The sequence below is a fragment of the Rattus norvegicus genome, chromosome 2 (assembly GCF_021556685.1).
Source record: "Rattus norvegicus strain SHRSP/BbbUtx chromosome 2, alternate assembly SHRSP_T2T, whole genome shotgun sequence".
Taxonomy (NCBI): Eukaryota; Metazoa; Chordata; class Mammalia; order Rodentia; family Muridae; genus Rattus; species Rattus norvegicus.
In genome coordinates, this window is record NC_141535.1 from 21,962,227 (window position 1) to 21,977,054 (window position 14,828).

At 34.8% G+C, this 14,828-nt stretch overlaps 1 protein-coding gene and 1 long non-coding RNA gene across 4 annotated transcripts in view; both read left to right on the forward strand.

The window, feature by feature from the left end:
- Window positions 1-14,828, forward strand: part of Edil3 (EGF like and discoidin domains 3) — a 536,979-nt gene that overhangs the window by 412,773 nt on the left and 109,378 nt on the right.
- On the forward strand, window positions 1,324-5,921 carry LOC147995975 (uncharacterized). The gene is made up of 2 exons (XR_015670253.1): window positions 1,324-1,441; window positions 4,375-5,921. It is a non-coding gene; the product is annotated as an uncharacterized LOC147995975 (long non-coding RNA).

Sequence of the window (14,828 nt, forward strand, 5' to 3'; positions counted from 1 at the left end):
TCGAACACCGCATCCAAAGTAAAAACTTCCAGAGCCTGTGATTGAAATTCTTTTGAATATGAAGATAAATTTACCATCTAGCTCAGGCTGAGCTGGAATTTGTTACATAGACTAACCTGGAATCTACCTCATGAAATCCTCCTGTCTCAGTGTCTCAAGTGTTATGATTATAGGCATAATACTTGGCTGTAGCATCTTCACAGTATTGAGTCTATTAGTATACAAACACTATCCTTTTTGCCTTTTTTACCAATGTTCCAGAGATTTCAGTGCAGTATTGTACACAGTTTCATTTGCCTCATTCGTAGGTATTTGAACCTTTTAATGATACCACAATAAAATTTCTCAGTTTCTGTTTTCTAACTATAGAAATATATAGAAATATATATATATTTCAAGTACTTTTTTTCTGGTCCTGGGGAAGGAGCAGACAGTAGTAGACAAAAAATTAAGTTACATTGGTAGAGCAAGCTCACCATAACTTATGAAAGCAGAAGAAATATTGATTTAAACTGAAAAAAAAATAAAATAAAGCAGTAAAGTTTCAGCTTTCTGTACCTTGGAGCCTTCGGTCTTCTCGCAGATGAGAAACTGAAAGGAGGGAAGAGTAAGGTTGACTGTGTGATCAGCCTTAGGGCATCTGAGCTTGCTCCATTATCATGTTAATGGTCAGTCCTTCTCCACATTTCAGATGGTGAGACCCCCAAGAAGTAGGAAATGGCAAATGACTAAGAAACAATCATGGGAATTGTTTTATGCTTTAGAAAGTTCTACCCACTGGTTGTTTAGAGATGGTTTTTGTTTGCTTGTTCAGCCATGAAGATTTTGGGAACATAATTGGAGAACTGCTGGGCTCTGCCTATTATTCAGCTCCTGCAATAGAAAAGCAACTTAAAAATACAACACTTTAAAACTCTATAAATAATGTCGGGAATTAAAATACTGATAAGGCTTAAATATAGAAAATATAACATCTAAAGTACAGAAATGTTATTCTTTAGGGTTCTTTAGTATGCAAAAACCAATTTATATGTAGCACAAACATATTCTTCTCCAAGATTGTTACTTATTGTTTCAAATAAATGTGAACTATATTACAGACATCTGTCTTACTTGTTACTGCCTTCTTCCTAATTTGAGATGCTTGCCTAATTTCTGCTATTTTCAAAATAAAGTAGAAAAGACAGATAAGCTTCTAGTAAGCAAAAAAATCGATTAAATCTTACTTGCATTTATGCAAATAGAACTTGAAAGAAAATGGAAATAATCAGTGTCGTTAAACTGGTCAATTAATACCACTTTCAATTAATGCTATTGTCGAAGAACTTCCGGTTTCAGGTGGGGTACCACATCACACCTCCACACAACAGTGGGCTTTCACTGCTGATGGTCTATGAACCGTTTAAAACCAGAGATTCCTCTACATGGACCCCTGATTACGGTGAGTTCTCCTCAGTGGCCAAGGCTACTAAGCTTTTCACCACCATCTGGACACTCATACAAGTATTTCTCACTATGCAGGACACAACCTGTGCTACCCTATCTCTCAGCTGACCAGAATAAGGTAACTCCAAGTATGGTGAATGCAGAACTAGGAAAGAGTTATCCTAGGACTAGGTAGTTAGAATACAAGCCTTAAGATTGATTTGCGTTAGCTATGCCCAAAAAGGAGTGAGAATGTATAAATTCAAAAAAGATTCAGAAAAAAATAGTTCTATCCATAAAATAATAAAAGAATATCCAAATAGATTGAGAAGCAAGAAGTTCAGTTAATATCAACTTCATAAGAAGCTTTGTTGCACTAAATGATGTACATTGTATAACATTTTATAAAGCAATAACATGCTTATAAAATGAAAGAGACAGAATTCCTACTGAAATAGTTATCAATGGAGCATCCTGTTTCAAACACCATCCTGTAAAGTTTATTGTGAATTAAATGAAAATAATTTTCGAGATCGTCATCTTTTAAAAATGCAACTGGTTTCATTTCTTGGCACATTAGCAAAGAAATAAAAACGTGTAATTTAAGACAAAAAGTAAAAAGTTTCTATAGTAAAACATGAAAAGAATGGAAATGATATTATCCTTTTTCCATAAATGAAACAATGATATCTTCGCTGAGATTTGGTTGCTATAGCACCCTGAAGGTGAATTTAAATCCGTGCTCTCCTGAAATTGAATCAAACTCTAAAATTAAAAAAAAAAAAAGTAAAAAGTGGAAACAACCACAACAAAAGTAAACTTGATTTGTCTAGATGTTCAAATGATTCTTTTCTAATCTGGAGCTCATGCTATTGGGAATTCAGGTATGACTCAATTTAGTCTTTCTCAACATCATATTCACTAGGGAATTCATTATAATTTCAATACAGTCTTTCAGCCTAGGATACAAAGTAATGTCACAGATGTCTTTTCTGCAAATAATAAAATCTATCTTCCAAAACTGTAAGTACAAGGAAAAAGTAGATCAATTCTGTCTTTAGGATTTATGGGATTTTATGTCCTTTCTGGGGCCATGTTTTACCAGGCAAGAGAAAACTGGGGCTTCTCAGGGGGTTATTAAGTGGCAGACAGGTGAAAAGAGTAGATTAGAGTCTGACCATTGTGATCTAAGTTGTAGCTCTGTTCATTGTGTTTACTGGTTGTGTGTACACATTTCCTATCTCAGGATGGTTTATCTTCAAATCAAAGCTAGCCTTACATCAAGGGATTACTGTAGATTTCAAATGGCCTGGCATCCATGAATGTGGCTTCTCTCTATGTGTAAACAAAGATGAAGTTCCTCCTTTACCCTTGCTCCACATGTGTTCAGTAGGCAAAATTACAGTAAGAATCATTAAGAGATTGATTGAAAGCAACCTTTCTCGTGTGTGTGTGTGTGTGTGTGTGTGTGTGTGTGTGTGTGTGTGTGTGTCCAGATTCTCCCTACAAAGCTTATGGTAGAGATGTGGTTATTATTATGGCTGTATGAAAGATGGCTAACCTAACATGATGATGTTCCCTCCTTTGATATATACAATGACTTGATCACCTTTTCTCTACTAAACTGTGGGAAACACAGAAATACAGCCTTCAGCCTTTGAGAAACAAACAAGCAAGCAAACATATAAGCAAAACCACCACCTGTTTAAGTTTTTTAAACAAAAAAAAGTGAAATGAGTAATAAGTGTCGGTGTTAGTGCAATGTAACTATTCTTTCTAGTTTAGTTGTATGCATCTGTGCTTGTATTTAATGACAAGTGTAATTATGCACCTGCAATGTGTGACTCTTCTCATTTAAGTAAAATTTATGAAACTATTTTGAAAATACACAGCCAATTGCTCTTTTAAAATGCGTAACTTTGAATGTTGGAATCTTTTTTATCTGTCAATATTTTGACCTACTCCCTATACAAGAGAGGCACACACACGTCACCAGCATTCCCTCTCCTTTGTAGAGCAGTGGTTCTCAATCTGTGGGTTGCAACCACTTTGCGAGTTGAATGACCCTTTTACAGGGGTCATACATCAGATATTGTACATATCAGATATTTACATCATGCTTTATAACAATAGCAAAATTACAGTAATGAAGATCAACAAAAAATAATTTTTTGAGTGGAGAGATGGCTCAGCAGTTAAGAGCACTGACTGCTCTTCTAGAGGTCCTGAGTTCAGTTCCCAACAACCACATAGTGTCTCCTAACTGTCTGTAATGAGATCCTATGCCCTTTTCTGGGGTGTCTGAAGACAGCTACAATATACTCACATATATAAAATAATAAAAAATAATTATTTTTTAAATCTTAAAAAAATAATCTTATGGCTGGAGAATCACTATAACCTGTGGAACTGGATTAAGTGTCCCATCAATAGAAAGGTTAAGATCTACTGCTTTAGAGTAAGTTGGCAATCTTGGAGTCTTATGGATTAACAGCAGTGAAAAGCTAAACAGTGTTTCTCCTCAAAATAAGACCATTCAAGGAAGAAGACAGCTTAGATTCTTGGGTCAGAAACAAAGGTGACTGAGAAAATCTCCGTTTAAATTTGATTGCCATGTTAGAGACTAAATTAAATATTTAGTCTCAGACAACTCAGCTTCTATATTAATTAAACCAGAATATCCCCTTGAAAAGTACTGTCAGGGAGTTCCTGGTATCTCATGAGGGCCTGCAGCAGACTTCCATCAATACTCTGGACTCTGTGCACATCCTCCAAAATTCATATTATATAACAAATGTGAATAGCATGAACCTTGTAGGTAACTTAATTTTAATTTTGAGGTCAGAAGAGGGAAGAACTGAATAAAGTATGTTAAGGATGAAGACAAGTTACTTGTATTCATTGAGTGACTTTATTTTTATTGTACAAAATTGTATTTTGATCAAGCAGAAATCAACTCTGAAAGACCTCAGCACCATAAGGCTAAGGCAAGAGGTGATACACCAAGTGGAAGAAAATGTGCAAGAATAATGCATCCTACGCTGGAATGGATGAGCAGACAGGCAAACGGTATATCTAATCGTACACTGAGATGAATGAAGGAACAAACAAGCAAACTAAATCTAAATGCTGGTGTAAATTCTATGATACTCTGTTATGGGCATGGTGTGGCTGACAGGTTACTTATCTTGAAGTATACCCTTCTTGCCACCAGAGGAACAGTACAAATGTAAGGTTCCCACATGTCATCGAGCACACCCAGGAAGATACTTGTCTAAATGATCACTCTATCTAGCTGAACACTGCTTAGAGTGCATTTCAGAATATATTATTTTTGAAGGAAGGCAACTACTACTGTTTATTTAAAACAAAGTCATCGTTTACATTTCTGAAAGTGGAAGAAATATTTTTTGCAAGCCATTAGCAATTACTATCTGTCAAAGCAGCATTGTCCTCGTCAAATTCCATATGCCATTTCTTTCTTTCCCATTTCTTAAAACATTTCCAAATGTTTCAGAGGAGTGCTCAGTAATAGAGGCTTTCTTCCCAGGCTATTATTAACATTTATGTATTTTCTTTTATGTCCACATAGCTGTGTGACTCAGACATATAGGGCAAATATTATAGAAACCGTGACTTGAAAGTTCGGCTTGTAAAAGAGGATGGGAAATTGATATCCCTCCTCTATTTGTTTAATATTTCACTTTTTATTTATCCTACTCTCATATATTCCAACCACATCCTTCCATCCCTCCTGTCCTCTCAGTCACCCACCTCTCTTTTCCTCAATTCCTCTTCTCCTCAATTTCCCTTCAGAAAAGGGCGGGCCTCTCAGGGACATCAACCACACTTGGCATATCATGTTGCAAGAACACAGGGCGACTTAACTCATATTAAGAGTAGAAGAGGCAATCCAGTAGGAGTCCCACAAGAATACCAAACTGTACAACTATTTCATGTATACAGAGAACCTCGGTTACATGAAGATAGGCATCTCCCTGATTGACAGTTCAGTCTCTGTGAGCCCCCATGAGCCCTGGTTTGTTGATTCTGTGAGGCATTTTCTTGTATCTTGGATCCCTCTGGCTCCTACCATCCTGCCTTTTTTATTTCATCAGGATTCCCTGAATTCTGCCTAGTGTTTGGGTGCAGGTCTCTATATCTACTCTCATCGGGAGCTTGGTGAAGCCTCTCTGATAATGGTCCATGATGCCATGAAAAGGAACTCCTGTTACACTGCTTGCAGGGTCAGGAACCAGAGTCCACATAACCCTGAGACAGAGGATAGAACAAACATGGCTGGCAAAATTGATTGATTAATTAATTAATTAATTTTAAAAAGGCAACAAAATGATTCCTATTAGTGACCTGCTATACTTGTAGACCAGAACCTAGTATATTATTTCACCTCTATATACAAGTTTAACTCACCTGCATCATTCACAGGAGCCAAATTTCCATGCAGAAGACCTAGATGCTCAAAAATACCATTTTTTTTCAAATAAAACAGCACAAATGTACCATTTGGTAAATTATTTTAATTTCAAGGTGAGTACTAATAGTACAGTATAGTAGTGGATGAATTTTTTCCTGTTTAATTGTTTGGATTATATGGAAATGCTATAAAGACAAATTGTAAAGGCGGAGTGGATTTTAAAGGTTATGCCAGTGGATCACAAAATATGACCTTCAGCACAGAACAGAATGTTAATTGATCTTCTAGGAATGATCCTCTTCAAGGTTGTTGGTTTAATTAAACAGTAGTGGTGTTTAGTCCACTTCAGATAAAACTTTGTTTTTAATTAAATAGGCAACTGTATTTTGCAAACAGAGGTTCAGTCTTCGTTGAGTGGCTGTTTCGGTATAAGCACAAAACATGGGTTTTTGTCCTATGCTTCAAAGACAAGAGTATTTCTCTAATTCTGCCCTCCATTGTCTTTTATATGGTTTGTGTGGAATTTTAACTAACTCCAGCGAGGTTCCGTCATCATAAAACTGCAAATAAAATCCTATAATGTTTTGAAGTGACATTCTCTTGTCATCTCTTGTTAAGAGTTTTATGTCACAGTGGTTTGAGCAGCTGATAAAAGTATCATAGACGAGTGACTAAAACAAAAGTTATGTACTTCTCTCCAGAGTCTGAGATTCCTGAGGTCAAATTACCAATGTGATGCTGTTAGATGAGGGTAGACTTCCTGGCTCATTCATAGCTAGTTCCTTGATGTGTCTTTGTGGTAAGTGAATAGTATGTGCGGGGGTCTTTGTCTATTATGATAAGAGTACTGATCTAACCCATGAAGTTACTCACATGATCTATCTAAGTGTTTCCAATTAGGTCCCAAACAAATGACATTCTGTTGGGATTAAGTATTCGATGTTTGAATTTTAGATAACATAGCTATGTAGACCTTAACATGTAGTGATAATGATTTGGCAGAATGACCATGTAAATCAATACTAAACCACATCCAGACTACTACATGAAACAAAGTTTTCTTTCTTTCTTTATATCATATAAATATTAGTAAAATTTGCAGCATGCACCTATTAAACTTAATCCCAAACTGACATGGTGAAATCTTTCCCTGGCACCTCAGAAGGAAACATCTCTGGAGGCAGGTTCAAGTGATTCCTTGGTAAAGAGTTAAAATAAAGTCAGTTGACCTTGACGGTTTATAAGAACAGAAGATTAGGGGACAGCCTCAGATGTTGGAAAGACATTATTAGAAAACAACTGTCCTTCAAGCCATTGGCATATTTGAGAAAACAAATCCACCCAGACTTGAGCTTAGATTTCTAGCCTCTAGGATGATAAGGAAATACTTTTGGGTCTTCAATCCACGGAGTCTCTGGTGATTTGCTGTGATATCCTTGGATACCCATACAATTATAAAATCAAATCATTCCATGCAAAGAACTAGTGGAAGTGAGTCCTGGAAGATTCCGAGCAGTGGTATTATTGGAGAGATCAAGGATGGTGTTCACGTGATCTCCTGGCAATCTCACTAGGCCCTTGCCTCCATCAACAACATCCCCTTATGGTTCTACTCCTGTAGATTCAGAAGTAAAATTTTAGTAACTTTCATGCATAGAACCTGCAGTAGAGAGAAAATGTCATCTGGTTCATGGTTTAAAATATTATTTAAATTGAACTGAATTGAATTGAAGAATAAACTGTCAAATATGTTTAAGGTATTCATTTGCTTTTTTCTTTACATATGTAAATAGGCAAGCAATATGTGTATATGTGTTAATATATGTTGGAGCATGTATGTGGACCTATGTATGTACATGTGTGTATGTTGCATGAAGGTTGAAAGTTGACATCACAGCCTTATGATTACTCTCTATCTTTTAAATCCTTGAGGCAGTACTCCTTCAGTTAACCCAGACATCACAAGTACAGACAGTGTAGTTCTGCAGCTCACTCCAGGGATAGATGCCCTGTATCTACCTTCTAAACAGCATCTTTTCTTAAGCATCCACTTGGCATTCTTATGGGTCCTAGGAATTCAATCTAAAGTCCTCATGCTTTGCTTCATGTATTAAAACCTTTAGTCACTGAGCAATATCCACAGTAATAATTCTAAAATCGTCATATTATAACAATAAAAGTCCAGCACCAAAAATAATTCAAAATTCATTGTACATAATCTTGCACTATTTGCCACATCCTGCTTGTGTGTCAGAAATTTGCTTGCTTAGAGATCTTTTTCTTAAAGTATAGACATGTGCATTCCTCAGGAAGTGCTATTTAACAACTTCTATTTTATGTTTCTGAAGTGGAGACTAAAAAATTTAATGTGAAAACAAACCCTAGAGATCTGTAGTTTGAACTTTCTCAGAAATGTTAAAAATCATTATTAGCAATTCCAGACATGCAAATACGTTTGTGATTATAAAGCATGTAATGGGCAAAAGTAGTATAAATATAAAGTAATATAAAGTAATAATAGATATGCAAATAAACAATACTGAGAGTAGATCCCTGACAGAATCAGAAAAAACTGTGGATCCTTCCAGAAACAAAGCAGTGAAACTTATGATCTTTTCAACACAGTCTTTATAGACACACGACCTTTGATGAGTCTAGATAATTTCAGTCTACAGAGAACTCCAACCATTGCTGGAATTACCTTGGTGATTACCTTGCCCTTCCACAAAGAAAGCTAGCTTGAATATCCAGACGTTTTCTTGTATTTCTGTTTTGAACAAGACATAGCAGTTTTACCAAGCAACTTCGTTTGCTTTACTCTTTGTACAGTAGTACTTAAATGGCTATTTAAAACAATTGAATCCCCAGAATTCATCACAATGTCTAATAATTAGATGTAGTAACTGAATCATCCTGCTTCTGATTTTGTAGACACACTATTTGATTGGTACAGATTACCATAAGAGAAAGTGTTTTATTGTTTTGACATTGTATTTTTATTATATTATAATTTCATGAAGAAAGCAGGTAAAATAATAATTTTAAATTGTATAACCACTACAACATGTTATATTAAGGGAGGTCATAGGTCATAGTTCCATAGTAATATACATTTTTCTAGCACTATGGCACCGCAAGATTTTCCTGAACTATATAACACACACAAACACACACAACATTTTTATTTAACTGTATGATATCCAAACAATATTGAAGAAATATTTTAGGTATGGTTGAAGCCTCTTGTGTTTACGCTGCTGATATTAGCATGCCTATTATGTCATCCTTGTTAGGCTCATGGTCAGGCAGTCAGTCACATTGGTGAGACTTCATAGGTGTAGCTTTTAACGTTCCCAGGAGACATTATTGCAGATGAGATTATATAAGCTGATTATATAAGTGTGTGTGTGTGTGTGTGTGTGTGTGTGTGTGTGTGTGTGTAAAGCAGACCATGGATTTAAAAGAAAACAGGAGACATATATATATATATATATATATATATATATATATATATATATATATATATACATATAAGAGTACTTGGAGAGAGGAAAGGAAAAAAGGAAATATTGTAATTATAATAGCAAAAAATAAAATAAATAAAAATTTAAACTAACCAAAACTACTTCATAAAAAAGATCAATATATCTTATAAAAGTTTAATGCTTTTATTGAGGTAGCTTCTATATTTGTATTATTGTTATCCTTATAATAGATATAGACATTTATATTTAGGACTTCAATACAAACGGACCCTACTTATTTAAACTTTAAGCAATGTTTATTAAGAAAAATATATTTAGAAAATAAATACATATGTAATATTCATGTAACTATATGTAAGTTTATGTATACATGTGCATTATAAACTATTAGATTTTTAAAGTTTAAATTTTACTAACATTGTTCACTGTCTGATACACACACACACACACACACACACACACACACACACTTTACATACACATATATAAATTTTTCCAGTTTTCAGAAAAGTATTGTGAAGTAAACTTTTAAAACTAAAGGACAGATAAATAACTTTCTCACAGAGATATATATTATATGGCAGACTCAAGATTCAAGTTTGTGTGTGATTCTAAGTTTTGTTCTTTCTATCACAATTTACTACCTTTCCAGAAGACAAGATTTAGAAAGCATTGCAATATTTTATTGAGGGCTTACATGGGTAGACTTTCAGAGACTGGTCTCTGTGGCAGCTGTGAGAAATGCATTTGAATGACTGAATTTGTAGAAGGAAAGACTAGTTATGGGACATCGCAGAGGTAGCCTGACAGGCAACTGGGGACAGAGAGCAGACAAGGAAATATATGTGTGAGAGTTCACTGGGATAGCTGCATTGATTAGTAGAGTATGAATTCTTTTCACCTTTTACAATTGAATCGTCAAGAAAAATATTAATTTGGAATATAAAATAGAGAATTATTCTTAGGATATCAAGTTTCTATGAGATGTCGCAGTACAAAACTTCAGGGATTGGTCTAAAGTTGAAAACCAAATGAAAAATTTAAAGTTAATAACAATTTCGATTTTTTTAAGAAGGATGTGTAGCAAGAAAAAAGAGGCATTCTGTGTGCCTGAAAGGCCATTGAGGGTCATTCCTTTCATTTCCATGTCAATCACTCTTTTGCAAGCTCAGGCTTTACCAGAGTCTGTACTCTGATCTCCCTGTGGTCTCAGGACATCACCATCCTCACCACTGTCTGCCCTGTGTTCCATTGTAGTTGACATCAGACAACCATGTACTCTCACTGACCACTATCTCATAGTCCCTCCAAGTTTCCTTTTGTTCCAGACTCATAGTCTATTCTTTTTCATTGAATAAAATGTACAACATCCCAGAAAACACTCTTATCATATTTCTGTTTTTACATTTGCACTATACTGTACTTTCCAGAAGGAATGGAAACTATCCACTTCTCAGGTAGAAGTAGGTTTTGTATTCTGAATTCTCAAAGCATATATTTGATAATTAGGAACTCTATTTGTCTCTAATTCAAAAATGCTTGGAATATCCATAACATACCAGATTATTTAAGGGGATAAACATTAGTGAGAATAGGTACCAGCTTAAAGATTAGATGCCAATTATAATCTTCAAAGTAATCTGCACAAAAGCCTATCTATATTGTTAATAGCATATGCTGCTATAATATATCTTGAAGTTGAATGATAACAGAAATAAAGTAATATGTGATTGTGTGTGAAGATAGAACTTATACTAAATAAAATTCTATATGCCTGCTAAAGGCATTAGTTTTCAACAGCTCTGTCTGCAAAGTTATTTGAAACTACTGTTGCAAATAATCAAATAAAAAAATTTCTATACATGTCTCAAGAGGTCAGAATTTTGTACTAACAATATAATACTGCTATAATGCCAAAAGTTTGATGAAGTTGGGTAATAGATCTAAGCCAGAAAATTGGACCTGCAGCTAAGTACCATAAAAAATTTATATGGTTGGTCAAATATAACAATTACATATGAAAAATGTAGTAATTGACTGAACTAAATTTTGTTGTAAAATAATTTTTAAAACAAAAGAACAAAGCAATGTTTATGAAAAGTAAAGTAGTCAAAGATTCAGTTGATTTATATAATTTGCCTCAGAAAATATTTTTATGATGAAATGATGTAAACATAATTTTAACATAATATTTACACTCAAAACATTTGTTAGATGAAAACAGAAACCATATTGTCCAAGTGGACTCTGGAAAATGTATCCACATGTGAATCACCTGGACATCTTGTTTAAATGAAGATGCTGAGCCTTTCTTTAGTATAGTGGGAGATTCAGAGCCAAATGGCTGCACATCCTTTATGTCTAGCTACTTCCCCACCAGTGAAAATCCTTCTTTAGGGACCACACGTTAAAGAACAAACAAAAAGGTTGTTTAATAGAGCAAAATTCATATCATTTCTATTCTGTAAAGTAGCCTGAACTATAAAGGTATTGTTTGTTCCAACTCAGTGCCTTGAGACTACCTAATGAATCCATTTTGAAGACTGTGATATGAGAATGGTATAAAGAAACACGGAGTAATTTACCACAACCTAATCTCATTCTTCTTTGTGCATAATGTTATAGTAGACTAAATGTAGCAGAAATACTACTGTATATTATAAAACATATTATCATGATGCCACAGGTTTGTCTGATGTAGTGTATTGGCATAATTATTTTCACATAATTTAATTAGTTCTCTACCAAACTCAGTACACTGACCATTACGAGGGCTAGTTACAGAAACACTGAAATAGTTAAGGTGAGGAAAGGTTGAACAGCTTCACTTGTTTGACCATCATGATATTCTATCCAAGTAAACACACATGAAATAATAAATTTAAGCCAGACAACATTATCCATTTCCTGCAACTTGGACATAATGCATTCAGCCACAGAGGGCATTTTCTTTTTTTTTTTTAATTTATTTAATACTTAATAATAATTCTTTGGTTTCCGGGCAAACATCCTCCTCCCCCCTCCCCTTCCCTATGGGTGTTCCCCTCCCAACCCTCCCCCCATTGCCGCCCTCCCCCCAACAGTCTAGTTCACTGGGGTTCAGTCTTAGCAGGACCCAGGGCTTCCCCTTCCACTGGTGCTCTTACTAGGATATTCATTGCTACCTATGAGGTCAGAGTCCAGGGTCAGTCCATGTATAGTCTTTAGGTAGTGGCTTAGTCCCTGGAAGCTCTGGTTGCTTGGCATTGTTGTACATATGGGGTCTCGAGCCCCTTCAAGCTCTTCCAGTTCTTTCTCTGATTCCTTCAACGGGGGTCCTATTCTCAGTTCAGTGGTTTGCTGCTGGCATTCGCCTCTGTGTTTGCTGTATTCTGGCTGTGTCTCTCGGGAGAGATCTACATCCGGCTCCTGTCTGCCTGCACTTCTTTGCTTCATCCATCTTGTCTAATTGGATGGCTGTATATGCATGGGCCACATGTGGGGCAGGCTCTGAATGGGTGTTCCTTCTGTGTCTGTTTTAATCTTTGCCTCTCTCTTCCCTGCCAAGGGTATTCTTGTTCCCCTTTTAGAGAAAGAGTGAAGCATTCACATTTTGATCATCCGTCTTGAGTTTCATTTGTCCTAGGCATCTAGGGTAATTCAAGCATTTTCTTTTTAAAATTATTAGTTTCAAAGTTACTTAAATATCATATGCTGACTAGAAAACATTAAATACTGCAGTGATAGACCGCAATTCACCAACATTTGCCAATCCAATTTGATTGTGCAAGGATACTAGTTGGAAAGATTAATATATTAAATATAGTGAGGCAAGAAAACAAAGAAAAAACCATGTTTTTAGAGTTCTACAGAGCTTCTCCATTATCCAGTTCTAGAGTAAACTTGCCTGAAATAATACATCTCTGTAATCACATGAGCTAACATCGTTTGAGTTTCTCTGCTACTTACACCCCGCAAGCATCACACACCTAGAAATAAAAACTAATGATGGAAACCCAGGAATTCTGATGCCTTGATCAGAGATCTTTCTTCCTGTTCCTAGTTCTCTGGGTTGCCTTATATAATATCAGTTTTAAGAGAGGATTTAAATAACTAAGTGTTGAGTTGGGAACATATGCATTTATATCCTGAAAGTTCCTGGTCCAAGGGTTCATATGCATTGGTTTCATGTAATTAATTGTTAAGTAATTTACAGCTGGATACATTACTAAATGGAACAAGAGGAGCCTTGTTGCTAAAAGTGGATTATATTCAGAATTCTGTTCGACTTGAAGATAAGTTTTAACACTAACATCAAAAGAACAGTCTACTCTTAAAAATTGATTGAAAATTAATTCAAGGATATATCCCAGAAAAATAAACACAATTACCTTGAGAGCAATTTGCTAAGAAAAGTTAGTCTGTTCATAGCATGCCTTGGTCAGGCCAATTAAAACTAAAGTATAGTTACAAATTTTCTATTGCCTCTGAGGAAGGTTTGCCTGTCATAAACACGAAGGCTAATCTGTGCTAAAAAAATCTCCAGATCTTGGAAATTGGGTTATAGCCCATCATTAATGACTCAGAGCAAGTAAAAATTTAATGTACTACATATAAAAGAAAGCATTAAAATTAATTATTCAAATTTAATCTGCTTTTCTCATTTAGAAAAATGTAAGTTTGAATTGAACACTGATATTGTGCCATTTAAACTGTAATCTTGATAGAAATTTGAATATATGTATCACACACACTTTTGGATGAAAATGGGATGGGTCTTTTTGTTCTGTATTAATTATTAAGTAGAAATTGATTCCATGATAAATATATAAATAAAAATTCTAAAAAGATAGATTAATGGAAACCTTACCCTAGTTGTTCCTGGAAAAGATGAAACTTTATCAGCTTCATATTTGAATATGATATAAGCAGTCAACTGCAAATCTTACATGGAATTTTATGCATACTAGTACAATGAATGTGAGGCATTGTAGAGGAAAATAGGTAGTGTGGGAAGACCTTCTGCAAATTTTAAATTTTCAATGACTAAAAATATACTACAGAAACGGTGCTTAGGATTTTAGTATTGTAAAGCAGGAGATGTTATATCACTGGACATAAGACAAATTCATGATGTCTGATAGTTATATGACCTCTCTCTATATATATAATTAAAATACAGTTATGAGTTTTCCAAACATTTTCTAGACTCTTCTGTATATCGTTGTCTGATAAAATAAGTTCTATGACTATTTCTTAAAATATTAGGAATCTACCAGTCATTTTTGTTTTGTTTCAAGTATTTTATTGATAAGCATTCATATATATGTACATATGCACATTCATATATATCTCCCTTCTGTATACTTACGTGGTGTGTGTGTGTGTGTGTGTGAGTATGTGTGTATAAAACTATACTAATATGTATAAAAACTCTATGTAGTATTTGCAGTTGACTACTTACATCATATTGAAATATGAAAAATCTGAAGCTGATAAAATTT